General features: G+C 44.5%; 1 protein-coding gene and 1 long non-coding RNA gene across 5 annotated transcripts in view; both read right to left on the bottom strand.

The window, feature by feature from the left end:
* LOC147576653 (uncharacterized) overlaps nucleotides 1-27325 on the bottom strand; it is a 41943-nt gene extending 14618 nt beyond the window's left edge. The window contains exons 1-2 of one of the 2 annotated variants that reach the window (XR_015241009.1): nucleotides 2048-27324; nucleotides 141-281 (exon numbers count right to left, since the gene is read on the bottom strand). This is a non-coding gene — a long non-coding RNA (uncharacterized LOC147576653). Of the gene's footprint in view, nucleotides 1-140 lie in introns of both variants that reach the window. The other variant, XR_015241008.1, reaches the window with a different exon arrangement.
* Nucleotides 1-27441, bottom strand: part of GALNT18 (polypeptide N-acetylgalactosaminyltransferase 18) — a 355216-nt gene that overhangs the window by 227874 nt on the left and 99901 nt on the right. The gene's annotated exons all lie outside the window — the stretch shown is intronic.

The raw sequence follows: 27441 nt of genomic DNA, 5'->3' as shown, positions 1-27441 counted from the left end.
AACATAAATCAGATCACATCACTCCCACACTTAAAACTCAACAATAGGTTCCCTTATCACTTGGTATAATATTCAAATTATTCACTCTGGTCTGTAGGGACTTCACTGCTACTGTTCATCCCACCCTTCCTCTCACTCACCATGTTCCAGAAGCACTGGGCTTCCTTCTTGAGGGCTCATTCTCACCTCAGGGTCTTTGCACTTCCTGCTTCCTCAGTCAAGAATGCTGAGACCCCAGGACCACACTCTTCGTGTCATTCAAGTCCCAGCTCATTTGTTGCCTGCCACAGAGAGGTCCTCCTTGATCACCCCTAACTGTTCCCTCGCCAGCCACTCTTATCATAACTTTGTGTTTTGTTTCCTTTATAGTACTTATTACATAAAATTATCTTGTTTATTATTCATGTTCTGCGTCTCCTTCTCCAACACATACACACAAGCTCCATGAGAGCAGACACCTGGCCTTTCTGCACCTATACCTCCAGCACCTGGGACAGTGTTCAGCACAAAACAGCAGCTTAATAAATTTTTGCTGGATTAAAGAATACCCCCTAAGGGTTCTTGTATGAATTAAATGAGACAGTTATATATTTAGAGTTTTTCAGAAGGTTTGGCACATCAAAACACAATATTTCAAGTTATGACTCTCTTATCTGGTATTATCAGGATGAGCCAATCTGTTAATCCAAAAAATCTGAATGAAATAGGGATCACTAATATTGTACATATATACTATACAAACTTCAGACACTATTTCAACTTGAAACATTTCTGGCTAGTCTATTGATGTAGAGCTAAGGCCTCTACTTGAGACAGGTCTCCAGGTTGGAGTTCGAAATCTATGTGTTCCTTTTTTTGAGAGCTCATACCTTTTATATATCATCTGTGGTTCCCAGATTTGGCTTTAGAATGGAGAAGGAACTTAACCTCACATACAAAACAATCTGAGTGCAAAATTCTTATAGAATTATGTACAAATTTTTCCTAACTTTTATCAGTTGCCCTGCCCACAACTAAGCTAACAGCCTACATCGACTGACTCTTATCAAACCATTCAATGCTTGCAGCTTGGTTTCCTTAACAAATGACTCTCTTTTCACCCATATTTCACTGGTTCACTTAATCTCAAATTATGTTCTTATAATAACACATTCAGCCAGCATAAGAAGGACTGGGTGAAAATGGAGCTCTTTGACTCTTAGTAAGCATTTACCAAAATGGTGGGGGCAATGTTCATAGGAATAGTATGGGTCCCTGTGTGCTGTGAATGTCCAGCAGGTCGTGGCCCTCAGTCAGTGAGTATTACAGAAGGAAGACAATGGAGGACATTGGTGAATTTTTGAGTTGGTTAAGTAGAGATGGGTTAAAAGAGATTGCATTATAGTATAAGAACTTGTCAATAGCAATGATTATAGTTGTCGTCAAGGAAGATTAAATGGAAATATGCCAAAATGTTTTCTCTGGTAGGTTGTTAATATTCCTCTTAACAATTTCCCATATCTTTCAAGTTTTGACACCATCATAAATAATACTTCACAGAAGCAGAGAGTAAATTGTGATCCTGGCGGAGTCAAAGGATAGTGCTGACAGTTACCGTTTCTAGTGCTCCTGTTCTATGCCAGCAACTTACATGGTACCTCTTGCCCTCATGTTCGCTCTGCAAGGCAGGTGCGAAGGTGCCCACCTTTATGACTGTGTGATCGTGTTCCCCTAAGTTTAGCCCCAGGTCCCTGTCCCAATACTACATTCCTTCCTCTGGCCCACAAAGTCACCCAATGCAGTCAGCATCTCCATGAGCTGGCAGGGTGTCAAGTCCATGAGCTTTCAACAGGACCAAATCTTCATTTATGTCACTGTCCGGCTCTCTGCTTTGCAAGTTAATTAGAAATAAAGCCTTTCCTCATCAGTCTGGCCTCCCCCACTGCTCTCTCGCTCCTGGCTGCAGGCTGCAATCCTATCTCCTTCACCTCTGGGCTCAGGACCCCATCCTGGAACAGATGCAGCCTCATCAGCATATCTCTTCTGTGGTGATGGCTACATCACTCACCTCCGTCCTGGAGGCTGTCTTCCCTGGATTGTGGTCTTCTTACTCTGCCCTCTGCTGCCTATGTTCCCTCTGCCAGCCCTTATCCACCTGGGTTTCTGCACCATTCCAGCCCTGACCTCCAAGAAGCACAGCCCACCACATGGCCTATCCTGTGTCCATCCTTGTCTGCATGGTTCCCACAGCCACGCCTTATAGCCTTGTGACCCAATGTCTGATCTGACCCAGAGTCCCCATTGTGATACCCAGAGAGACACAGACCTCTACTGCCCCAATTTAGTACTCACACAGCACATGAAATTGTTGGGAGGGAGGGTTTACAGGGAGTGGGGAATGTATATGGGAAGAGGGTACTCCAACACCAGGTACTGGTAAAGTCCTGGTGGCAGCTTCAGACAGATGGAACCCTTCCAGTGATGGCAGCAGTTAGCTCTCAACAGCCCCCAAACCGAAAGGACTCCACCACTCCAAGTTATCAGAGAGATTAAGACTCTGACCTAGAGAGACAGAGACAGAAAAGGGATCAGGAGAAAGGACACAAAAGCCAAAAGAAAGGCTGAGCATTGTCAAAACTTGACATATTCACCACATTTGTTCTCGTCTTATTCTCTTCTACAAAAAGACTTAATTGGCAACTGCAAGTAGGATCTCAAAGCCAGGATGAGGATGCCGCGGGTCTACAGGAAGAAAAGTCACAGTTCAGGGTCCTAGAAAAGTAGAAATCTGGACAGAGGTACCCACTACAAAGAACTTGCAAAAGGCTGGCCTCCCAGGATCTCTGACACTGGTGGGCAGACGTGGGTTTCAAATCCCCTTTGTATGGCTTTAGGTACGTGTCTTAACCTCTCCAAGGCTTCATTTCCTCACGTATAGAATGATGCTAGTAACACCTGCCTTGTGGACTGTTGAGGCTTATATGAGCTAATACAGGCCTGGTACCTAAACCAGTGGCAATGTCTGGACACAACTTTGGTTGTCACATGTGGTGGGGACGGAGGGAGGCATACTACCAGCACCAGTGGGTAAAAGCCAGAAGCCAGGGATGTTAGTAAAACTAGTAATCATCCAACAACGATCAGAGCAGCCCCCATGACAAAGAATGATTCAGCCCAAATGCCAGCATCAAGAAACTTTTCCAAAGCCCAGTACAGAGCGGGGATCAGCAAACATTCATTCCCCACCTCTTCCTCTCTCCACTCCTCTTTCTGGACAGTGCATAGCATCAGGGAAGGGCCAGGATCTCCTTCCCTTGCATCTCCCATAGAGATGGAGAAGGAAAAGTGCCAAGCAAAGTGCCTGGCACCTCCTATCTCTCTGCTCTTCCCGCAGAGCTGTGTCTAGCTGGAAGCCAGGCACACAGCAGGGATGTACAAAGGACAGATTTGTTAGCTGACTGGAGCAGAGGCCTCTGTGCAACACCGACCTCAGCTTGGAAACTGGACAGAAAAGCAGCTCTAAGGAAGCTGAGCTCAGACAGGAAGGCTGGGCATGGGTAATGCCATGAGAGGGACCTATAAGCAGGGACCAAAAAAAAAAATGACCATCCAATTGGGCCCAGGGTGCACCGTTTCTCCAAGACTTGACAGCAATCTCATATGCAGAAGGTAAAAGTCAGAATTCATTCCTTCAGTCAATTATTCACCACGTACTGGGCTACGACTCTGGTGTGCGCAGCACTCTAATGGTCTACATTAAAAAAAAAAATTCAATGTTATTATTTTTCCGGCCCTGTAACTATTCAACCAAGACATCGATGAGAATGAAAAAGTAAGCAAGAGAAACAGATGTTTAAATCTCATAGAATCTTGAATCTGACCAGCCTCATTTTAAATGGTGAAAATACCCACTTGATAAAGTGGGAAAAGCTAATATTATTCTATTATTCACTCTCTCTTTATTAAGGCTTCAGAGATGATTCATTGAGTTTCCGAAGCACAGCACTTTTTTTGTATGTTACTCTTTCATGAACAAACTATTCCAAGACACAATCTGCCTATATTATATAATGCATCTTCCACAGAGACAGCCCAAAGTGAAGCTACTTATTTCTTATTCCTGTATTTGGTAAGGCCTGTTTATACCTTGCCTGAGTGTGTGAGAGAACACAGGGGAAAATGCTTTGAGAGCTGGAAGCCCTGGGACAAACCTTTGCCCCTATTGTCAGTATTAGCCATCATAATTTCCAAATTCCACAGGGCAGAACAGATGAGGTTTTGCTTTGTGTTTCTGGATCCCGGACTCCCGAGTTGCTAAGATGCCTGTCCTTTTCTCAACTTACAGACTCTCTAGTCCGGGGAAGGTAGGAGCAAATGCACACCAAGAAGGCCCCAGATCTCGCTCCCAAGATCTTGCTCCCTTGCCCGCTGCCTCACTTTCCCCCATATGCTGCAGATCCTTGCCAGATCCTCTGTGGGAGCCGCAAACCAGGAGGCTCTCAGCTGCAAAGAGCCAAGAGGAGTCTTTCCAAATGCCTTTTGAGCCCAAAGCAGGAAGTTCTGCAAAAACACACCCACTGTTCTGAGTGGAGAGCCTGTCTGAGGATAAAGTACCCTCCCCTGAGCTCAGCTTAGCACCTCATAAAGCCAGACTCAGACCGTATAAATAAGATGTCTCTCTAAGGCAAGGTGAGGCTTACATGATTTATGTGCTCCTGGGGTCCCCTGCAAACAAGCTTAAACCAACAGTACCTGACTCTCCTTTCTTCTGTGGACTGACTTGGCTCCACAAGGTGGGGTAAAAGGCCCCTGTGTCTGCCTGGAGTGTTCCCGGGCCATCCCACTGGCTGAATGGGCAGGCGGGAGCATGTGTGGCCTTTGAGAAGCCTTGGTCCCTGAGCCCCTCCGGAAAAGGACTGCTTGGGAGCACAGACGGGGAGGCCTGTGACATGCTCTGCTGGCTTCTGTGTAAAGGAAAACAGGTAGAGGGAGCCAGGAAGGGAGCAAAGAAAGGAAAGTCATTTATAGGAACAGCCTGAGCAGAGAAACCAGATGTGAGCTGGTGTCAGCAGCAGGGACAGCCTGCTGCATAATTCATCCATTGTGGTTCTGTTTATGTGTCTGTTTTTAAGGTTAATCATTTGTTTGTTTGATCGAGGCTTACTCTTCTGAACGCTTCTGTTAGCACATGAACAGGATGCTTGGTATGAAACGCAAACATCCTTATTTGGCAGACACAGAGCTTGCTAAATTATCCTTCCAGCTGCAAATAAGTTGTGACATTTGTAATAAGTTGCCAGTCATAAGGGGCGCAGCATAGTCTCAGAGAAATTCACAAGCTGAATTTCTCCCCAGCTTCAGTCCCTCTCTCTGAAGGAAGCAGATATTTCAGCCCAAGAGGCACATTTAAGACAGAAGCAGAGTCACTCAGTCTTGGGTGTCGGGTCTAACCCACGAGCACCCTGTTGGTCTAGACTCCAGTCCCCATCAAAATGTTTGCAATGCATGGGCCAGGAAAACACCTCATGAAAAGGAGGTCCTGGCCCCCACCCACTGACAGCCTCACTTCCACCTTTGTGCAGAAGAAATCAGGTTTCTCTTCTCAACACCACCTCTAAGGAAGCAGGCAGACTCTAGAACTGTAGAAGGCCAGGATTGGGACTAGACTTTGAAGGTATCAGACGTAATGTGCTATATGAGAAAGCAGGAGACTCTGGAGCTGCATGGCTTTGGATAAATCATTTCTTCTTCAAGCCTCTGTTTCCTCCAGGTTAAGGGGGACTGGTAGGAAGCCTGGGGAGGACACACGTAAATGACCTGACACACTGTAGTTTCTTAAGAAGAGCTGCTGCTCTCATCATCCTGAAGCAAATCCATCAGGGTGCCCATCTCACTGCAATTTCCGGTCAGACTTCTTGAAGCCTTGCAGAGAAGCTAGCAGCTGCAGGCATTCACCCATCCCATCATTTCACAAAGACACAGTTTTGGCCTACTCAGCCCAGGCCCTGTGCAGGGCACCATGGGTACAGCAGCCAATAAACTCAATCTCCAGTCCCCTGAAAAGCTGAGTTCATCTGTGAGTGATTTCGGTAGAAAGGATTTCCTAATTTTGAGTCAAAACTATTTTGAGAAAACCTCACTACTTTCTGCAACACTTCCAACTTAATTTCCAGGCATCATCTTTTGCCCTCTTTTGGTTGATGTCTGATGCCCATACAGAAGTGCACCTCACAGAGGAGTGCCTCCTGATGAATTGTCACAAGCTGAGCACCTCCAGATAACCATCGCCCAGAGCAAGATCATCACCAGCGCTCCAGATATCCTGCTCCCCCTTCCCACCGCTACAGCCCAGGGTAGCTGGGTTGCTGAATTTTAGCAGCATACATTCATTTTGCTTGTTTTACTACTTTGGCATTATCTTTAAAGAAAATTATTTGTACTGGGTTCTTCACTCTCCTGTCCTGCTTTCACATAGGTCAAGCATATGAAAGGCAAACAATGAAAAGGTTTCCTTTTCTATCATGAAGCCTTGCCTCGACATAGTTTTATTTTTCCAATGAGCCCCTGAGGGTCAGGGCATGTGCCTCTAGGGCTTGTGCACAGTAAGTACTCAGTAAGTATGTGTTGAGTCAATGAATGATGACATCAGATCCATCAATAATCAACACATCTCAGCAAATGGAGAACCATATTCAACAGGGTCAGGGCAGGGAGAATGGTGATGTGGTTTTAGAAGGAAGGTTAGAGCAGATGCCTCTTTCCTGGGTCATTCTGTTCATCTGGATGGGACAGCCTTGGGCCCAATCCTGATTCACTGAAGTTCTGTCAAGTACCAGGCATTCTTGTTCTGCCTTCAAACATATTCACATTTTCCTTATTAAAAAGAAAATGAAAACCAACCACAAATAAATGACGTCATCAAACATTTAATGAAAGCCTACACTCTAATTCTAGGCAAGGGAGTGATTTACTGAGTGCCAATTATGTACTGGGCACTCTGCTTGCCTTTGATGACTCAGAATTTAATCAGGTACCACTTCTGCCCACAAGTAGCTTCTAGGCTGAAGGAAGATATAGGCACATAAACAACTGAAATACTAAAGTGTTGTAAGTGCTATAATTCAGATATATAACAAGTACCTTGGGAACATAGAAAAAGGATCAAAGTTTATTGGAAATACTACATGGAGGAGATGACATTTGAAGAGGGCTTGAAGAATGAGTGGGGTTCAGGAGATCAACACGAGGAAAGCATTCTGCAGGTTGAGTAAACAACACGAATAACAACAGAGCTGATACTTGGTGGTATGCATGAGCATGGGCAACTGGTCATTTCCAGCCAGTGTCTGCTGGGATTAGTCATGGGCTTGTTGTGAGAGATCATGAACATCCACCCTGAATAAAAGCAGGAAGACAAAAGAAGGGCAGGCCATGTTCAGGGAATAGTGGTGAGGTACAACTCCTACAACATCTAACCTCTGCTAAGGATGGTACATATGTGTCATGCAGGTCAACACTGACCGCTCCTATGCCCACAACAGATATTAGAAATCAATCATAGCACTCCTCCTAGATTCACCCAGAAACAACCTCACGATCCTGCTCCACAAAGAACTCGAGGCAATCACTACTAGCAATAGGATTTGGCATCATCCTGGGTTACCCACGACAGCTTCCACTGCCTCACAAATGCCATACAGTCTGGCTTCAGACATTCCACTGAAACTGTTCTCTCTAAGCTTTCCATTACCTTCCTCCTCACCAGATTCCACAGTCCTCATTCTGATTAAATACCACACTCCCTCCCTCCTGGAAACTCTTGCCTCCTCCTTCACGAATCTAGAGTATCATCTCTCTTTCCTTCTTCTAATGTCTTTAAGTTCTATCTACATTTCCTTCCCACTGTGTCAGATCTGGCTCTTGTCCATGGCAGACACTCTAGGCCAGGCCTTACTGATGTAACTCAGAGTCAGAGAAGTCAGCCATCCAACCTCACATACCCCAAAAGGGAGTCATCCCGCTGCAGCCTTTCTTATCAGTGCAAGTTGGCAGCGTTTAAAGCTGGCTCAGCTTTTGGGGACAAAATTATGGATTATTGAAGCCTCCTCCACTCATCCTGCAGCAACTTGTAATGCCCAGAACCATCTGGCTGATTTAGTCCTTGGAAGCTTCAGTGATGGAAGACTCAGCTGAGTGAGAAGATAGAAGCTACCAGCTGAAATAAAGTTTAGGGTTTATCTATTGATTTCAAATGATCTGTGTCCCAGAGCTCCAGCACGCAGCAGTTCTAGCAAGTGAATATAAAAAATGTACAAGCAACACACACACACACACACCCTATAAAACCCCACATGGATTTGCTATTGACCCCTGGTCTATATCATTCATGCATTTTGTGAAAGAAAAGCTGCCACAACAAAATATCTAATGTGGGTTCAGTACATATGTGGGATATTTTTCCTACAGTGAGATGACTTTAGACTCAGGATGATCAGGCATGGATGCTGAACCCTCTGTCTAAACCTTGTCCGGATGACTATTTCCCCAAATAGCTCCAAGGAGACACCAAGAAAGCAATGACGATCATTGGCCAATTAGTGGTTCAGGCATTTGGAGTAGGATGTGACTCCCAGAAAGCTTACAGGAAGAGAATGGCTGTCTCAGGCTCAGGCTTCCTGGAGCAGGGCTGACCATGCATCAGCCAGCACTATTGATTCCTGTCATTGCTATTTTCTGGTAGAAAGAGGGACATTTGTCTTAGATTAATTAAAAATGAACTAGGAGAAAGAACTGTGTTATAAAAATGAAGATATATGAAGAAACTCTCAAGACCGTGCTGTTTCCAGATACCAAGTGGATGAAGCATCTGGTCAGTGGGCAAGAAAATGCTCAGAAGACCCAAGGCAGACCAGGCTAGAATGCTGGCAGGTATACCCTGGTGTCTTTGGAGGTTTCTGGCTGCAGAGGAAGATGGAGAGCCGGTCATATCAAATGGCCTGCTGGTCCTCATTCAGACAGTCAGACTACCCTGCGTGGTCCCTTCCTAGACCATGCTTTTGCTTCTACATCTTCCACACTAGGTGTCTCGGGCAAGGAGACATATGGGACACAACCTGTCAGGGATGCTTCCAAAGGAAAGCGCACCTTTGAGAAAGCCTCTCCTTCTCAGAGGCTGTTCCCCATACACTGGGGAACTGAAAATGTAAACAAACAGGAGTAAAAATGGCCTGTGGTCCAAGGCTGGCTGCCTTGGCATTGTTATTCAGGACCATATGGACACTCGTATTTGATGGACAATGATGTGTAGATGGATGAATTTTTCCATCACTCAGAATTTCTACATTTTCAAGTCTCTCATATATTCAAAACAATAGAAGTCATTGAAATAAACATGTATTAAAGACTTACTTTATACCAGAATATTTAATTCTCACAAAAGCCCACCAACGAAGATATAGTTCTCCCACCTTATCAGTCAGGAAGCTGAGTTTCAAAGAAAAAGCCTGAACTGAGTCCGTCTTCCAACCACTAGCCTCAATGTTCTTTCCTTTTTTTTTTCTTCTTCTTTTTCTTCTTCCTCATGCTTCTCTTCCTCTTATTCCTCTTCTGCTTCAACTGCTCCCCCCAAAACATTCAGTTTCTCCTATTCATGCACAAAGATTGAAGGGTGAACTGCTTCTACAAACCTCATAGGAAGTCGCCTTCCTGGGGGGAGTATCCTTGTTCCACACCCAGCTCCCAACATCTCCTACTCCCCTAAGTTGAACTGTGTTCAACTCCCCCAGCCTTCTCTCCAAGCATGTACTGCCTGTCTCTCTATAACATGCTTATGTTACTTCTTCCTTTTTTTTCTTCAGTTTGAAGCATGGTCTATTGACTTTCCCTAATAGAAGATAAAGGTATAACTCTCACAAACATACTCCACCTCCTCTCCCGCCCATCTTCAGATGCACATTTATGCAAATAACTTTATTCCACAGCCAGACTTAATAGTTTAGGTGGGTATAGAGTTCCAAGTTGGAAAAGCATTTTCCCTCAAAATGTTAAAGGTATTGCTCTATTTTCTTCTAGTTTCCAACACTGCTTTTGAGGAATCTTAGGCCACTGAGATTCTTACTCTTTTTTTCTGTATGATAGCTTACAAGAGCCTCACTTTGTCCACAGTGTTCTGAAAATTCACTTTCATATGCCTTGATGTGGGTTTATTTTCATTCATGATGAGAAGCACTCAGTGGGCCCTTTCTGTCCTGATAAGTACTTCAGGAAAATTACAGAAAATTGTCTTGAGTTATTTCTTTGATGATTTTCTCCCTTACTGTCTGTCTCTGCTTTCTATCTGGAACACCTATTATTTGGATATTGGGCCTCTAGAACTGATGCTCTAATAGACTTGCATTTTCTCTTACTTTCCATATCTTTTTTATTTTCTCTCTACTTTCTAAAAGACAACCTCAATTTTACCTGCCAACAAATTCACCAAGTGTTTCATTTTTGCTAACACCTTGTTAATTCCTAAGGGCTCTGATTGTGACCTTTCTTTCTTAGAAAGGATCTTCTTCCTGAATGAAATTTCTACTCTTATCTCTCTGAGGATATCTAACAATTTTTAAAACTTCTTTTCCCTGGATTTTCTGTTTCCATGAGATTGGTTTTTTTCTCATTTGTTTTATGTCTCTGTCTTCCATATTGTTTCTCTGCCAATCATCTTGGATGTCTGGTGATCTTTGACCATCTCTTATATTAGGGGGTGGCAATAAAAGGTTCACTGGAGACTCTGTGTAGGGGGTTTTGTGACTATGGCCTCACAGTAATTTGGCTGGGCCATTTTTAGTAAAAACACCGATTACTGATCTTTAGAATTTTTCAAAGGCTGATCAGGTTCCCCAAAGAAGAATCTTATCACCTCACTAGAGTATAAAAATATGGCTGTCACTGTTCTAGGAACCAAGAAGAAGACAATGGCTGGAGAAGTCTCCACATTCAGTGTGACACAGGCTTTCAATTAACCCTGTTGTTTTTAGTACGGTAGCTCACTCTGTGTCAGATGTCCATCAGCACACAACATCTGTTTTACTCTGCTAAAAGAATAAATTTCCAGTCTCCTGTCAAAATTTTTTTTGGGGGGGGGGTGCAGCATTGATTTACCTGAACCCATAGAGTAAAAGAGGAGACTGGAGAGCCTAACTATTTCTTAAATTAACTTTCAACCAATCCTCCTGCTTCCAGCTCTGATCATATCCACACTTTTAGCAGTAGCTACTAGTAATGCAGAGATGAAGGAAGTAGAGATTACAGAGATATTTCTAGAGTAGTGTCAGTTGGGAAGGGGGTAGAAACGAGATCATAATGGAACTGATGGGTGAGAGAAGAACAAAGGTGTGTTTGGGGACCTTATGTTCCAAGGAAAAGTTCAGTGTTTATTGCCTACTGAGAGATTTGGATAACAAGAACATTGTAATCCAGGAGAGCAGATTTGGGAGTTTAAATATTGTACATGGATTAGGACCAAATGACGAGGAGTTTCCAATAAGAGGTGACAGAGAGGAATCTCTTCATGTACGACTACCCCCTGACCTTCTCCTCTCCTTTGCTCTCAGGTCACATATGGACAGAACCCCCTGAGGATAATTAATAATGGCCAGAATGGTTAAAAAGCAAAAATGCAGAATTCACAAAGTGCAAACTCAGCTGTTGTGCAGGGCAGAATTCTGATCTTTCCCCCAGCAGACTAAGCCAATTCCCATTCCTTAACACTTCCAGATTGTACACCCGGACCCCCATCCCTGTTTATGACCTGTAAGTATCAAGTAGATAACCACTTGTAGGACTGTCCCCAAATGTGTCCTCTATCTTCTATAACTGCCTAAACATCCTTTAATGAAAGCCCTTCCTGTCTTATTTAGCGATCAACAGTACAAATGCCAAGTTTCCCAGCAAGGGTGAACATATTGGGATCACCAAAACTTGAAAACAGCACAGGCTTTACAGTCAGACTGGTAAGGTTTAAAACCTGGTTCCGCATTTGCCTCCAGCTATGTGTTTGTGGCAAATTACTTACCTTCTTTGAGCCTCAGTCTCTATACTTATAAAACATAAATGAACACCATTCACTTCATAGGATTTTTCTGAGAATTACATACATAATTGTAAAGTACCTAATACAGTATCTGGCATGTAACGGATAGTCAGTAGTAGTAAAAGTAGAAATAACCAACAGTAGTAGTAATAGTAAGTAATAATGCTGTTGCGTGCATGCACACTATGTGGGCAAAAGAACACTGTGTCCTACACAGAAGCTACACTTATCCCCTGGTGTCAACTATGGGTGTGACATATATTAATTGCAATTTCTCTAAAAATATTCTTTGGTTTTAAATAAGTGTATTAATTGAATTTTAGCACAGAATTAATTAAGGTAAATTACTGATATATTGTCTAGATCCTGAAGCATCAGAGAATTTTTAAGTTGATACTAGTGACACCTACTGGTAAAAGTATGACATGGCAGCCTAGCTCTCTTAGACACTGTGAGAGGGGACAACTTCCAGGAACAATGTACCAAAACTGTAAGTCAATGGGAGTGGTAGTTTACAGACCTTCAACATGTCAGAATATATTATCAGCAAGAGTAAAGTAAAGAAAACACTAAGGGAAGCAAGGCAGGTAATCAAGAAAATATCTACAGGGTCCAGAAAACACTCCACAAATGCTTTGGAATGCCATACAGTAGCAACACATGTGAAATATTTCCCTTAAAAAACATTTTTACCTCAACATATTGGAGATGATTCTCAATTTTTTCAATGGAAATCAATAAAAAAATAGGATCAACTACCAAGATTCACTTTGCAGTCATCTTATAGCACACATCTTATTCTGCAAGGGATATGTACATTTGGTCAAGGGTAGCTTTGCTACATGTAAAGTTAACTTCATACCAATTTGGGATCACAGTCCTGAGAGCATACATTGTCCTATATTGCTACATGAGGAGTTGCTGTTGCTTTGTTTTAAGGTTTTCATTTGAAAAATTTATAACCTTAGAAAACTTGAAAGAGTGGAAAAATGAACATTTATAAAGTCTCCTCCTAGATTCATCAATTGTTAATATCTTACCACATTTTGGCTTGCTCTCTCTCTCTTTCTCTCTCTTTTTCTAGCTCTCATTCTCATCACTCCACCTCTAAATGCATCATCAGTTATCACTTAAGTATCAGGCATTCTTATATATTAATATTATAGTAATACACCATTATCATACCCAAGAAATTTAACATTGATAGAACAAACCATTATCTAAAATACATTCTATATTCAAATTTTCCCAATTATCCCAATAATGTCCTCTATAGCTCTTTTTTCATTTTCCCAATTCATGATCCAATCAGAGATCTAGCATTTCCTTTCATTGTCCTATCTTTTTGGTCTCCTTTAGTCTAGAACAGTCCTTCTGTACATACACACCCTTTTTTTCTTTCAAAACGTTGATAGTCTTAGAGTCTATGCAATTTTATTTGAAGGATATCCTACAGTGTGAATGTGTCTGATTAATTTCTCTTTATTATATTCAGGTCAAAGATTTTTGGCAAGAATACTACATAAGTGATGTTATGTCCTTTCCACTGTACTCCATCAAAAGCCACATTTGTCCCATTATCGGTAATGCTGAGTGTGATCACTTGATTAAAGTGATGTCTGCCATATTCATTGTAAAATTACTTTGTTCCTTTGTAATTAATAAGTAATGTGCAGGGTGTTACTTTGAGGCTGTGTGAATATCTGCTTCTCCAAATCGTTGTTGTTTTTTAATCACTGCAATTATTGTGATCCCTGCCTAACAGAATTGAGCAGTAATGGGAGGACAGAGGCATGGTCTTCATTCACTTCACTATCTCTGTAAATCCCATTTGGCACTGGTTAATGATAATGAAGCCTTTGGCACTTTTTTCCTATAGATGCACTTACAGGATAGAACCCCATTTAAAAAATGCATTACACCAAAGCACAGTGAAAGCAATTACCAATACTCAATTACTCTGGCATCACTTCATCACTGTAGATACTCTTAAATGCAATGCAAGGGTGGTTTTGAATATCCTGAAGGTGAAAATGAGTCTACAACAGCAGAGGCTCAGAAACCTGCAGAGGCTCCCAAGAACTACTCAAACCAATCCAAACTCCTTATTCTGACACTTGAGGTCCTATAAGATCTGGCCACACCTTTTATCCTATCTCCCATAACTCTCTCTCATGTCCCCACCAAATTGAGCTTCCCTCTTCTTCTTATATATACCCCCATGTTTCTCCTTTGCTTATTCTGATTCCTTTGTCTTGAGAGAATTTACAAACCTTACTTAGCTTCAAGGCAAAAAGTGAATTCTTGCTCTTCCATAAGCATTTGTTGAAAAAATAACTTTCCCTTTGTCTGAGTTCTCCTAGTCTGTGACAATTTGGGCACTTGGTACATATTATTGTTCTGTGTGTCTTATCTCCCCATAAGGCTGAAATCAGGCATGTGATTTCTGAATAATACTCTGAGCATGTGTTCAGAACACCAACAAAGTTTGGATACCAAATTAGTTTTGAAAGTATTTGATATCAAAACAAAATTTTTTAAGCATTTAAGTTGTTATCATGTGAAAAATTAGAACTGGCTGGTATTCCTTATAAATATTTATAATATAATATATTTTTATTTTGAATTACTTATGGTGGAAGGGGGAAGGGAACACTGGTATTCTTAGCACCCCATATATCTTAATCTAGTCCTGACTGAAAACTCTAAGAAAAGAATTCATGTTGTTTCTTTCCTAGCCTCAGGCCCAGCACAATGTGTTAGGCATGTTAACTGCTCAATAAGTCATTACTGCATGACTGAGAGAAAACTGGGAGTTAGACCAATTGTTTTTGATCCTTTGAAGATGGAATGACTTTACCCAATTCTGTTATTCCCCTTACCTTAGGAACATCTCATGAGAAGAGGCCTAGGCCCTCAGTGACTAACCATGCCAGAGAGCAAAGATTTGCCATTGACCTTTGGCCAGAGGCTTGCATATTTGAATTCAAGACTTTCATTGGCCTGTGGTCAGCATAAGGGCTGCCCCATCCTCTGTAACAAATGGAATATCCTGTTCTTGATAACAATTAAGGGCCAACCTCATTTTTTTTGCCTATGCTTGGGCCCACCCCAGTACCACTCAGTAGGTATATTCATTTAAGACATAGCCCAGGGGCATATGTCTTCTGGGAAGCCTCCTGAGGGCAGAACCTACTAGTACACACTTTGGATTCTTGGTTATAGCACCTGAACCCTCCAGATGTCTCGCTGTGGCCCTGTCAATACCAACCAGTGCCCATCCTATGCTAGCCATGGCATGGGATACTCAACACAAGGGCAGACCCAGCTCCTGCTTCAAAGGAACATTACCATCAAGTCACAGAGACAATACTGTTGTGTCTAAAGTGCCCAAGAATAAACAAGGCAATGTGGGATGAGGGGCTTTAAAAATTCCCATGCTGGAAAAATCAAGTTTAAGTGCAGCCAGCCTTTTGCCCCCCACTAAAGCACACAAAGCACTTTAACACATATTGTCTGAGCATGCTCTCCCAGAGGCCCTGTGAGATGGGTAGGTAAGAAGTGTTAAATATGAAACAGAGTAGTAAAAGCTGTCTACTCTGTGTCTCATCTATGAAGAAGTCTCCCCATATTTCTACCTCTACTCAGGTCACTCTACAAGACTTCTTGGAGTACAACTAATCACCAGGCACTAGGGACACAGAAAGTCCCTTCAAGCACGAACTATGTGCATTTAGTGATGCATTTTCTGGGTCTGACTCTGGGCTCAGTACAGGAGGAAATACAGAGATAAAAGTGCTTGCCCATGAAGAATTCTCTGGCTACTGTCCACTTTTCATTCCACCTGGTAGGACCTGTTGGCCCAACTGTCTTTTCATCTGGGCTGTGATATTTTTCAGAAAAGGGGTATCTCTGTAGCCTCAGAGGAAATCTCAGGGCTGAGCACTTTGCAACATCATTTTATTTAATTTTTTTAATTTGTTAATGTTTATTTTTGAAAGAGAGAGAGAGAGAGCACGAGCAGGGGAGGGGAAGAGAGAGAGGGAGACACAAAATCTGAAGCAGGCTCGAGGCTCTGAGCTGTCTGCAAGGAGCCCAACACGGGGCTCAAACCCACAAACCAATGAGATCATGACCTGAGCTGAAGTCAGACGCTTAACCGACTGAGCCACCCAGGCACCCCATGACATCATTTTAAAGACATGGTGATGTGATGGTGAACAGTCACAGAAAAACTGTCCGCAGCTTTCAAACACCCTCCCATAGCTCTATCAGTGAGGATGGTGCCCAAGAAGCCCTACTCAGTGTAGTTCCTATAGAGAGAGCCAGCACTCTTTCTTTTTGGGTGGGTGTGCTGCTGGCATCGCCTTCCACTTGACCCCTGCCAAAGACACAGGGTTTGAATGCAGAGGAAAGACAGGCTGTAGCAGAGGGCCTTCTGTCATGGGAATTCTGAAAACAGGCTGCCCTCCTTTGGTCTGAAGTATCCAAAGACCACATTCAGGGTCCATATCCCAAAATCCTAGCTATGGAATCTGCTGAAGACTGGAGGGACCAATTGTCCAGTTTGACACAGGGAGGGCTCTTGGAGCTACCATTGCCACCAGGCCCTCATCTCAAACCTTACAAACTGCACAAGCTTCCATCCTGAGGTTGCTCTGTCTGCCACAGACACCACTGATATACAGCTGAGCTAGTCCCCTGTACTGTGCAGAGCAGAACCGCACACATGTGATCCCCAGAGAAGGTCCTCCTATTCCTGGGGAGACTCTGTTCGGCCTCTGGTTATGTTAATGCAAAGGTTCTTCTCTTCTGGGTTATACGCTCCTTGGAAAAATCTGAGGAAAGGGTTGGGCCATGTCTCCAGAAAATGCATGCATACACACACACACACACATACACACACACACACACACACACACACACACACACACACACACCCCTACATATGAATATACATATGCATACATGCACATACATATACACATGTTTGCATATATATACACAGAGAGTTATTCCCATAATTTTTGCATGTCACAGATTCCCTAAAGTCCATCCATGAAATCCAGGTTAAGAATCCTTGTTTTTAAATCTTCTCAGGAACCTAGCAACCCTGGGTTCTTAGCAACCTTCCTCATTAAGTCACCAAGGAAGAAGTGAATTTTTCTATCCGAAACCCTCTGCTCCCGTGGGGTCAGGGCTGGGCCCCATCTCCCAAGCAGGAAGAAAGTGTTAATCCAGCCCGAGGTCCAAGTGTGGAGAACTGACTGTCTCGTGGCTGGGCACTCTTGACCCCCATCTCACAGCTGTCAGATTCTGCCTGACCCAGATCTGCCAGCAGGACAGATTTTTCTTTGTGGGAGTAGCTCATGGTACTTTGTCATTCACAGGCATTCTCTCTGGGTTTCACTTAGAGATGGAGGGAAGCATCCCTGTGTTGTGGAAATTCATCATTCCAAGTAGGAACAGGAATCTGGGACAAGAAATGTGGAGCAGGGGTCAGTGGCTGTCTGTGTAAACACACACACAGACACATGTGAGTTCCTTCTGAACCCAGTGCAGTGACAGCAAATTAGCCATTTCTTTAGGACAGCTCAGCCCAGCTCAGACCTTATCCACATAATTTAAGTGACAGATTCTTCATCCCAATTGGCAGTTTGTGCAGGGACTGTGTCTGGAAGGTGCTGTAGAGGGTTGGGCATCCCCTGAGGTCAGGACTCATTATGTGCCTTAAGCCAGTGGTATTTTCCATGCATGGCTACTCTCTCAACCCATCTATAAACAGCAGAACACAAGGGTGCTAGCTAGAAAAAGGATACATCTAGAAAAAGTCCCAGAATGAAGGAAACTCCTCTCATCAATCAGGTGACCCCTGTGTGTAGATGTGTGTATGTGTGTGTATATGCATGTGCGAGTGTGTGTTTATACATACCAGGTATGAAAACAGGAAAGGCAAACCCAGTAATCATGGATGGGACTTCATGTAGATTTCCCAGCAGACAGACCCCGGACAGTAGGCACCCCTCCCCTCTGGACCACAGAGATACACTAGAGAAGAAAAAGGTAGCTTGATGGGGGAGGAGAGCGTGCTCTTTGGAATCACAGATAACTGGACCCAGGTTCAAGTTCAGACTGAAGAGCTCACTCCCTCGGTGATCTTAGAAAAGGTACTTCATGTCTCTGATCCTTGGTTTCCTCTTCTGAATATGGGAATCAGAACCTCTGTCATAGGATCGGGAGCAATAAGTATGAGGATTGAAGAAAAGAAGCCAGCACCATGCTTGGCAGGTAGATGGTCGTTGATGCCAACCAATTGTGTTGTCTCTTGTTCCATTCTAGTAACTCCCGAAGGAATCATCCAAGCCAAAAGTACGACTCTAGCTTTTTTTTTTTCAATTTTTTTAATGTTTATTTATTTTTGAGAGACAGAGACACACTCAGTGGGAGTGGGGGAGGGGCAGAGAGGGAGACACAGAATCCAAAGCAGGCTCTAGGCTCTGAGATGTCAGCACAGAGCCCCATGCAGGGCTCACACTCACAAACCACAAGATCATGATCTGAGCCAAAGTCAGACGATTAACCGACTGAGCCACCCAGGTGCCCCCCAACTCTGGCTTTTAAAATCCTCCATTCGCCAAAATATCTACCTCTTTCAAAGACATGGGTGGTGCCCCCCCATCTCAGGAGAGGCCAGTGACTGGCACATCTCAGAGACGCCTGGGTGCTGAAACAAACATTGTGCCTCCACAATGCAAAGCTGCCTCCCACACCTGCATCACCAGCCAAGCCTGGTCTCCCCTGCCAAGCCTCAAGCTCCTGCTTCTCAAACAATCTAATCTGTTTTATTCAAGACAAGGAACAAGAGGGTTTTACCGAATGGGAAGTCAGTTTATTTCCTGGGACGTTTACATAGGTCACAGTAAAACAGTTTATGTCTCCAATGACATTTCTTCTGGGACTGCTCATAAGGAACATAATTTATTTTTTGAAGAGCTTTAAAGGTTGTTGTTCTTTTGTTGTAAGTGGGACTGATAATGTGTTTCTAGGCAGTTACAGGTCCCATTTGACTGATTCTGATGGGATGTCTTGAAAGAAAGCACCAGGCTTGAATGGGTCACGGATGGAAAACAGAGCCAACAGCCAGTGGGCAGCTCAGAGCCTGAGCGAGCACTAGATCCACGGTGGGCGGAGGGGAGCCACTGAGAGTGAAGGCGGCCCTCTCCCTGTGGGATCCTTGTGATCACAGAGACGGGGATTAGAACAGGAAAGGGAGTTTTCTGAAACATCCTCCCTTAAAGAGAATCTTGGACCCCAGCCCACCCAGTAATTCCCACATTACAGATGATGAAACTGAGGCTCAGAGACATGAAGTCACTCATCTAAGTTTTTGCAGGGAGTCAGTGTTGGAGTCTGGGTTTGAACCAAGGTTAGGTTTCTAGAACTCCAGGGCTCACACCTGTAGCTGTCTGTCCCAGGCTGACCCTTCAGGGAAATTGCCTCTGGCTTGCAGAGCCTCAGTCCTTTACACAGCAGCATCCTAAAACCATCCCCTAGGAATGGGCTTCCCTGAACACTGTTTTTGCAGTGACAAGGGTGGCAGGCTTCCCTAGTGGCCCAAGGGTCACCAATGCTGGCATTTATGAGCATGGGCAAGGAGAAGAAAATTCATACAGAGAATCTATTTTCAACATGTGAAGGTTCACATTTTCCATGGCTTGTCACTAATCTGGTAGTGGTCCCAAGCCGCTGGTGCTATGTCCCTCTCCTACTCTTGCCCTGTAAATGGAAAATTCAAGGAAGCTGTCAGAAGTTCACTCTGATCTGTCTTCCAGTTGCTCCCATCCTGGCTGCCAGCAGGAGGACTGGAGGACAAAGGAGAGATGGACACACCATGACAGCTAGGATTGACTGAGTGGCCGCAGAGGCAGGAGCAAATGGACCAGGGAAGGCTGCAGCTAGAGTCCAAGAGGACCCCAAGAGTGAGAGCAACCCAAAGGTCATACCAGGAGACAAAGGAGGCCTGGTGGTTCATAGGATGGCTGAGAGACAGAAATAGCAAAGAGGGGTTGAACCTAGAGAAGAATATTAAGAAGACTAGTTACCATTTATTGAGGACCTCTTTTGTACCAAACACATTGTCTAATGAGAGGCATTATAGAGTAGGAAGTGTTGTATCTAGATCTCAATACTGGGTTTAAGTTCCTAATCTGCCACTTGCTATCAAGGGCACTTAGGGGTTTGGGCAGGTCACTTTACCATTCTGTGGCTCAGATATCCCATCTGTAAACTAAAAGTAGTAATAATTCCCCTCCTAGGACATCACAAAGATAAAGTGAGGTCATCCTTGCAAAATGCTTGGTACAGGGCACAGAACATGATGAGCATTCATTAAACATAAGTTATTATTATGAATTCTCACAACATCCCAATAAGTCAGAATTAATACACCCATTTTTCAGACAAACAAACTGGGATTCAAAGGAGTTGAGATACACTCAAGGTCATACACATGTATGTAGAAGAAGCAGATTTGGAACCCCAGTCTTTGCCTCCAAGTCACCTGCTTTTTCCATAGGCAACCTATTTCTCAGACTCAGTGAATAAAACCAACACAGTCCCTGTCCTCACAGAGTTGATGTTCTAGCAAGTGGAGAGACAAACACATAAACAAACAGAAAACGTCTCAGATGGTGGTAAGTACGACTTAGACAAATGAAGTCAGGGGCCAATGGGGTACATTAGATACGATCAAGATGGTCAGGGAAGGCCTCTTCGACAAGATGAAACCTGAGCAAATACCTGAAGGGAGGGAGGGAGGCACGTGGCTATGGGGAAGGAAGAGCATTCCAGATAGGAGGAACAGCAGGCACAGAGACCCTGGAGAATCCGAGTGACAGGAGAACAGTGGAAGGCCCAATGACGGGGCACAGGAATGAGGGCAGGAGTGGGAGCACAGATGGCTCCCTCAGGTGGGGGAGGAGGACCATCACGGGGGAAGTGCCCCAACAGAGCCAGAAGGCTGAAGTTCCTTTCCAAGTCCAAATCCCCAACCAAGTGTGTTGGTACCAGTACAGAGACACAGAAGGGCCGTGGCTTCTGGGAGGAACAGGAACAGCAGACAGGAGCTTAGGGACTCAGGAACTAGGGCCACAGTCACCAAGAAGGTAAAGACAAGGCAAGGTCTCCAAAGAACTGGGCAGGCCAGGGAATCGGTCCAGGTAGATGGGGCTGGGGACAAGTCTGAGGGATGGTGGTAGAATGGACCCTGGCCATAGCCTCCTTCTAGCCCCCACTGAGCCCCAGGAGGGCCACAGAGCTGCTAAGTGGACCCAGCTGCAAGGGAAGAAAGAGTAGGAACAGGTTGAAAACCAAATGTCTTATACTCTGAAAAATCAATCAGAATTGCCCCCCAAGTGGCCACATCCCTAGACTGGCAGCATGAAGGAGGTTTGGGCTTAAATTCTTGGCTCTGCACTAAGTGGCATTAGAAAAGTCACCTGACCCCTCCTAGTCTCCATTTTCTATCAGTAATGAGACCACCCTGCAGGGGTGCTATGGGGGCTAGACATGACTGAATGCCCACAAAGGAGGCCCTCAGAAAACACTAGCTGGCCCAGCTACCTTTGCAGTATTTGAACGTGCTAAAGCCAAAACAGACATCAAGGCCATGGCCGATGCTGGCTGACTGAGCTCCAGCATATCCAGACAAGGTCAGCTCTGTAAAACAAGCTGCCTGGAGGTCACTGTGGTACAGGGCAACCAGATAGCCCAAGTAAGACCCAAGATTTAGCCTCCATCCACCCAAGACAACTGGGATTCTCCCAGATACATTAGCACTGATGTATCTTTCCACTGCTGTGTGAGAACACTTTTTCCTACCCTGGAAGAAATAAAGAAGAAAAAAAAGAGGGGGGGGGTAGGAATACATACACCCATATATATGCACATACAGACTTATTTTAATAAATTAAAATAAATATTTGTGGTGTTTTAGTGATCCCCAGGTAACCACTGGCCAAGCAGACCCTAACATACAGCTCTGGCATCCCTGGTCTGGGGCTGCACAGATCTGGCCTGCCCTAAACAGTATTTAAAAACAGGCAGTTACTCTCTTCTATCCCCATGTGAGTCTGGCTACTTGGATGAAAGGGAGAAAAACAGAGTTCCTGCTGCAGCCCTTTGTCCCAGTGGCCTGCCCCCACCAAGCCACCCAGAGTCCCCTCTTTTTACCCCTAGGATTCCTGCCCCAGCACTTGAGCTTCAAAACCTACTCAGCAGAAGGGTTGACACTATTTTAACCGAAGTGAGAACACTGATGACCATCTAAAATGAGCCTTGTAAGAAGAGGAAATCTGCAGTTTCCCATTATTACCAGTTTCAGCTAAAGCAGTGACATAACAATGGAGGGGTATAAGGCATCTGCTCTAAAGACTGTCTCCATCCACCAATCCCCAAGGTGGCAGAGCCCCAAAGTTACCAGCAGAAGGGTGCCATCTTCAGACACAAAGCCAGGCTATGGATACCTTCTCAGGAGCTGTGGGAATCCAGTTGATTTGGGGCTTGGCTGCGCAAGACCCAACCTATCTCCAAAGTGGGATCCCCTCTCATCAACCAGCCAAAAGCCCTTTCTCCACTGTTAGCCCAGTACAGACACCAACTTCATTTCATGGCTGAAAAGCCAGTGGCGGGATAAGTAGTGTTTGTTATCTAACTAAATTGTAGTTTGTTATCTAACTAAATGATGCGTGGATGAGAAAATTCTAACACAACTGTGGATCACTTCTGACAGCTTCGATTATGGTTTTGTTTAGTTAAGCACTTGTGCATTCTAATGAACTGTCTTATGGAATTATTAATTGGATCTGGGATTTCCAGGGCTTTTCCACTGCTCTGAATTCTTCCCAGTAGAGACAATGTGTCTGTGGTGTCTTGATTACAAAAGTTATTTTCCACTCAAAAATCCTGGGCCTAAGGCCTGGAACAAACCAGATCCCAGCATCTAAAGGTAGAGAGAGTAGTTCTTGGTCTTCCCACAAAGTTGAACACACAGAGGAGCTACTTCTTGAAAACACAAGGACACAGAATAAGATTGATTTGGGGGCATGATGGTCTGTGGCTTTTCATTAGGAAAAAAACTCCAGTCAAGAAGCCAGAACATGTAGATCAATTACTTGGGAGCTGCGTGTTAGTCATTTGGGATAAGGAGGGAGCGCTGGACCCATCAGCTTCTCTAAACACAGACCAGGAAAAGCACTGTAGGGCTTCTTCTGTCCTGCTTCTTCTCTAAGGCCATTGCCATAGCAGCTAAAAGGTTCTTCCAGCTTCCTTGATGAAACCAAACCCAGATCTGCTACTGGCAACAGAGGGTACACTCCACATAGAGAACAAAGAAGTTCCCTGGAGCTCACCCAGCACTGTCTCATGCAGTTGTAAGCTGTGGACACCTGGGGAAGTGAGGGGCGCTGCAATCCAGCTCACACCCCACATGTTCAGCCGAGGGCCCATGGGGCCCATGTCAGCCCCCAGAGTGTGTATCAGTCAGGGCTCCAGCAGAAGACTAGCCAAGAGAGTTTAATGAGGATATTTACAAAGGTAGGCAAGGTTGAGGGAAGTCGACAAGGGACAGAGGCAGCCTGGGCTAGCAAGAAGGGGGGCCGTTACCATCACAGGCCTGACGGGGTTAGCAGAGGGTGTCCTCAGAGGGAGCAGCAGGAGTTGCAGCTATGGGGTGAGTAGAAGAGCACAGACCTTGGACTCCCCGCGGGGACAAGGCTTGCAGACCAAATGGCCCAGCCTCTCACCCTCCATTCTATTGGGGCTGCCCACTGATCACCCCCGATCACCTCCTCCCTGGGAACCTGGGGCATGCAAGCCTGCATGGTGCAATCCACAGAGATCAGCCTCTTGGGACCCAGAGCAGCATGGAGACAGATGGGCAGTGAATGTGGAGAGGCAAAGGGGACTCATTCTCTGACTCTCACAATGGTCCCTATGGGCCTGATTGGTGCCAGGTTTTCAATCCCCACCTTCTTCTGGAGTGTGTGTGCGGGGGGCGAGGGTGGAAGTCTCTCATGGCTGGTCCCACTGCCACCACCACACTGCATGCCCTCTCCCCTTTCTGTGTGTCTCAGTCCCATCCCTCCTGGTCTGCAGGAGAAACCAGAGGAAGGAGGGGTGGTAACTCATCCATCAAAGTGCAATCAGGAAAATCTGGAAGCCCCTCTCCCTGGGACCATCTGCAGCCTAGGAACCCGCTCACCTCTGCCCACCTCACCCCCTAGAGGCACATAGAGTTTGTGGATAAGGATGGGTCCTGCCCTCTGTGCAAGGTAGACGGCAACTGTGCCCTGTGCGAGCCACGGGTAAACTTTAATATCCAAGGAAGGAATCTGGGGCATGTCTCCCAGAAAAGTACTTGACAGGAGGCACCAAAGGTCACATCCAAAAGCAAGAGCCAGCAAGAACTGTGAGAAACATACCGTCCTGTATTTCCTTGCTCTGCTGGCAGGCCCCCTGGAGAGAGGCCCTGGGCCTCTTGGGTGATATTTCAACAAACACTCCTATATTGCTTATTATGTGCCCAACAGGCACTGTATGTTCTAAAAGGTTCACAAAGATTTCCCCCACTTAATCCTTCCCCCTTCTGGAGGTGTGCATCCTAAGAGCTCTCCTTCATGCACTTCCTGCATGCCTACTTACTTCCATCTTGGTGGTCACCTGCCAGGGACCCAACCTGTGGCTCCTTCTTCAAAGTCAGAGAGGCCCTGAGTCATCTCTGAGATGACTAGGCTTGCTCAGATAACAGCAGAGAGGGCTCTTCAGAGATGCCTTACACAGGTCAGGGAGGAGTGGGAAGCAGGCCGCCATCTGGATGGCAGTTAGTGTGCATGGCTGGCAGGGGTGGGAGTGAGTATCCTCCCCTGAGCTCAGCAGCTAAAAGAGCAAATCTAGCTGGCTTGCCTGAGTTGGACTCTTATTCTACCACTTGTTCCCTGTGTGATCGGAGGCAGATCTGTACCTCGGTTTTCTCATCTATCAAATGGAGAAGATAATTGTACATCCCTCGTAGTGTTTTTGTCCAGTCTGCCTTCTAGACTATTTTGCCACTGGCATACTTTATAAACATGAGAAAGTCATTTAGCCTCCTTGTGAATTACAATAGCCTTGTGAATTACAATAATCATAATAGATCCTGAACTCCTTTCATGTGTATATCTCCCTTAATACAAAAACTCTAGGAGGCAGGTCTTACTCTAACCCTCACGTTATAGATTAGGGAACTGACGCACACAGAAGTTAAGTAACTTGTCCCAAGTACAGAGGTAGCGGGAAGCTGGAGATCTGGTTTCAAAGCTGACCCTCTTAACTACTTTATACAATACTTCCCTGGGAAGGTTGGCAGGTGAGCCAGGATGCATGGCTGTGAACAACAGCACTGGCTCACAGAAGCAGAAAAGGAATTAATAAAAAGACATTGGGTGGTTCATGGAATTGCCAGGAGAGGTAGACGAGCAGGGTCTCAGTTATGTCACTAAGTACATCATCACAAGTCTTGTTTCAGCCCCCAGACCTGCCAACACCACTGATACTGGGCACTGCTACCTGTACTGCAGCCACCAGGACCCCAAGAACTTGCAGCTCTTTGACTCAAAGCCTGAGAATGTACACCCTAATGACGTAAGCCAAGCCATGGACTAGGGCCTATATACAAGGGGGGCAAATCACTTCTCTTGTGCGAGGCCATTCTGATCAGTTTTAATTCCCACCAAGACTCAAAAGTAGAGAATTCCCCAAACATAAGTGGATTCAGATGCTGGATGGTCCAGAATGGCAAATATTCAACCAATGAGGAAACTGGACAGTGGGTTCTTTAAGGCTCTTTTCAGCAGCATGAGTCCATTCATTTTAACAAGCACACTGCAGTGGGGTGTATTGTAATTCCCATTTATAACCCCATCTTGTCTATAAAAATATTAGGTGTTGTTATCCATTGCCATTGCCTTGCCATGCCCGCTCCATCCTATGGGAAAATACTTTTCCATTGTCATTGGACTTGAGCATGTACCTGGATTTGACCAATAGGATATGATGTAAACTATGCCCTGGCTGAAGTTTTGAGAGACATTACATGGCTTTGGAGGACTCTCACTTCTTTTTTCTTCCAGGAAAATGGCATGTTCCACATGGGGGTTGTTCCTTCAGCCAGTGCCTCAGGGTGGGAAGACACACGGAACAGAACCTAGCAGAGCTCTGTAGCAACCACAACAGACTCACACAGCCTAACATTAATAGAGTAAGAAAAAAATGTTTCTTGTTCTAAGTCACTGATGTGGGGAGGCTGCTTGTTACAAAACTGTCTGATACATGTATACTGCAAATCACTCCACACCACTGACTACTAAACAAAGGGAATACATAAATAAATAGGACCCAGTCTCTGCCTTTGTGACACTCTCCAGTCAGAACTGGCACAGAGAGTAGAAATGTTTCAAGGGAGGCATAAACACAAGCCCTAGGGAGCACCAGGAGAGGAGACAGAGATTCTGCCTGGTGCTTCCAAGAAAGCTTCCCAGAGGATATGAAACTTGAACTGGATCTTGAAGGTTAAGGCAGTGTGATCTATCAGAGAAGGTTGAAGAGGAGAGGGGAGGGGATTTCATGCAGAAGAAAATATATGAAAATTCAGAGGCATAAGAAAAGAAAAACCATACATTTATACATACAAGAATATATTCTGGAGTTGCCGGAGTTCAGGCAAGTGAGGAGGAGAAGTGGAAGGAAAAACAGCCAAATGGAGAAGCTGATTTCAAATGGCCCAGAATGCCACTCCAGCAGGTTTCAACATCATACTCAAGACTACCCGGAATCACTGAAAGTTTCTAGATCTCGATTTTAGAAAAAGCATCATAAATGCAAAAATTCTCAATAAGATACTAGCAAATCGAATTCAACAGCATATAAAAAGAATTATTTACCATGATCATGTGGGATTCATTCCTGGGATGCAGGGCTGGTTCAACATTCGTAAATCAATCAATGTGATACATCACATTAATAAAGGAAAAGATAAGAACCATATGATCCTGGATCATATGATCATATTGATCATATGATCGATGCAGAAAAAGCATTTGACAAAATTCAGCACCTTCCTTAATAAAAACCCTCGAGAAAGTCGGGATAGAAGGAACATACTTAAACATCATAAAAGCCATTTATGAAAAGCCCACAGCTAACATCATCCTCAATGGGGAAAAACTGAGAGCTTTTTCCCTGAGATCAGGAACAACGACAGGGATGTCCACTCTCACCACTGCTTTTTATTTTTTTATTTTTTTTTATTTTTTTTTTTTTAAATTTTTTTTTTCAACGTTTTTTATTTATTT

The sequence above is a fragment of the Puma concolor genome, chromosome D1, assembly GCF_028749965.1.
Source record: "Puma concolor isolate L17-30 chromosome D1, mPumCon1.1.hap2, whole genome shotgun sequence".
NCBI classification, from domain to species: Eukaryota; Metazoa; Chordata; class Mammalia; order Carnivora; family Felidae; genus Puma; species Puma concolor.
Note: the sequence above shows the minus strand (reverse complement) of the source record. Positions and strands in the feature narration are given on the sequence as shown.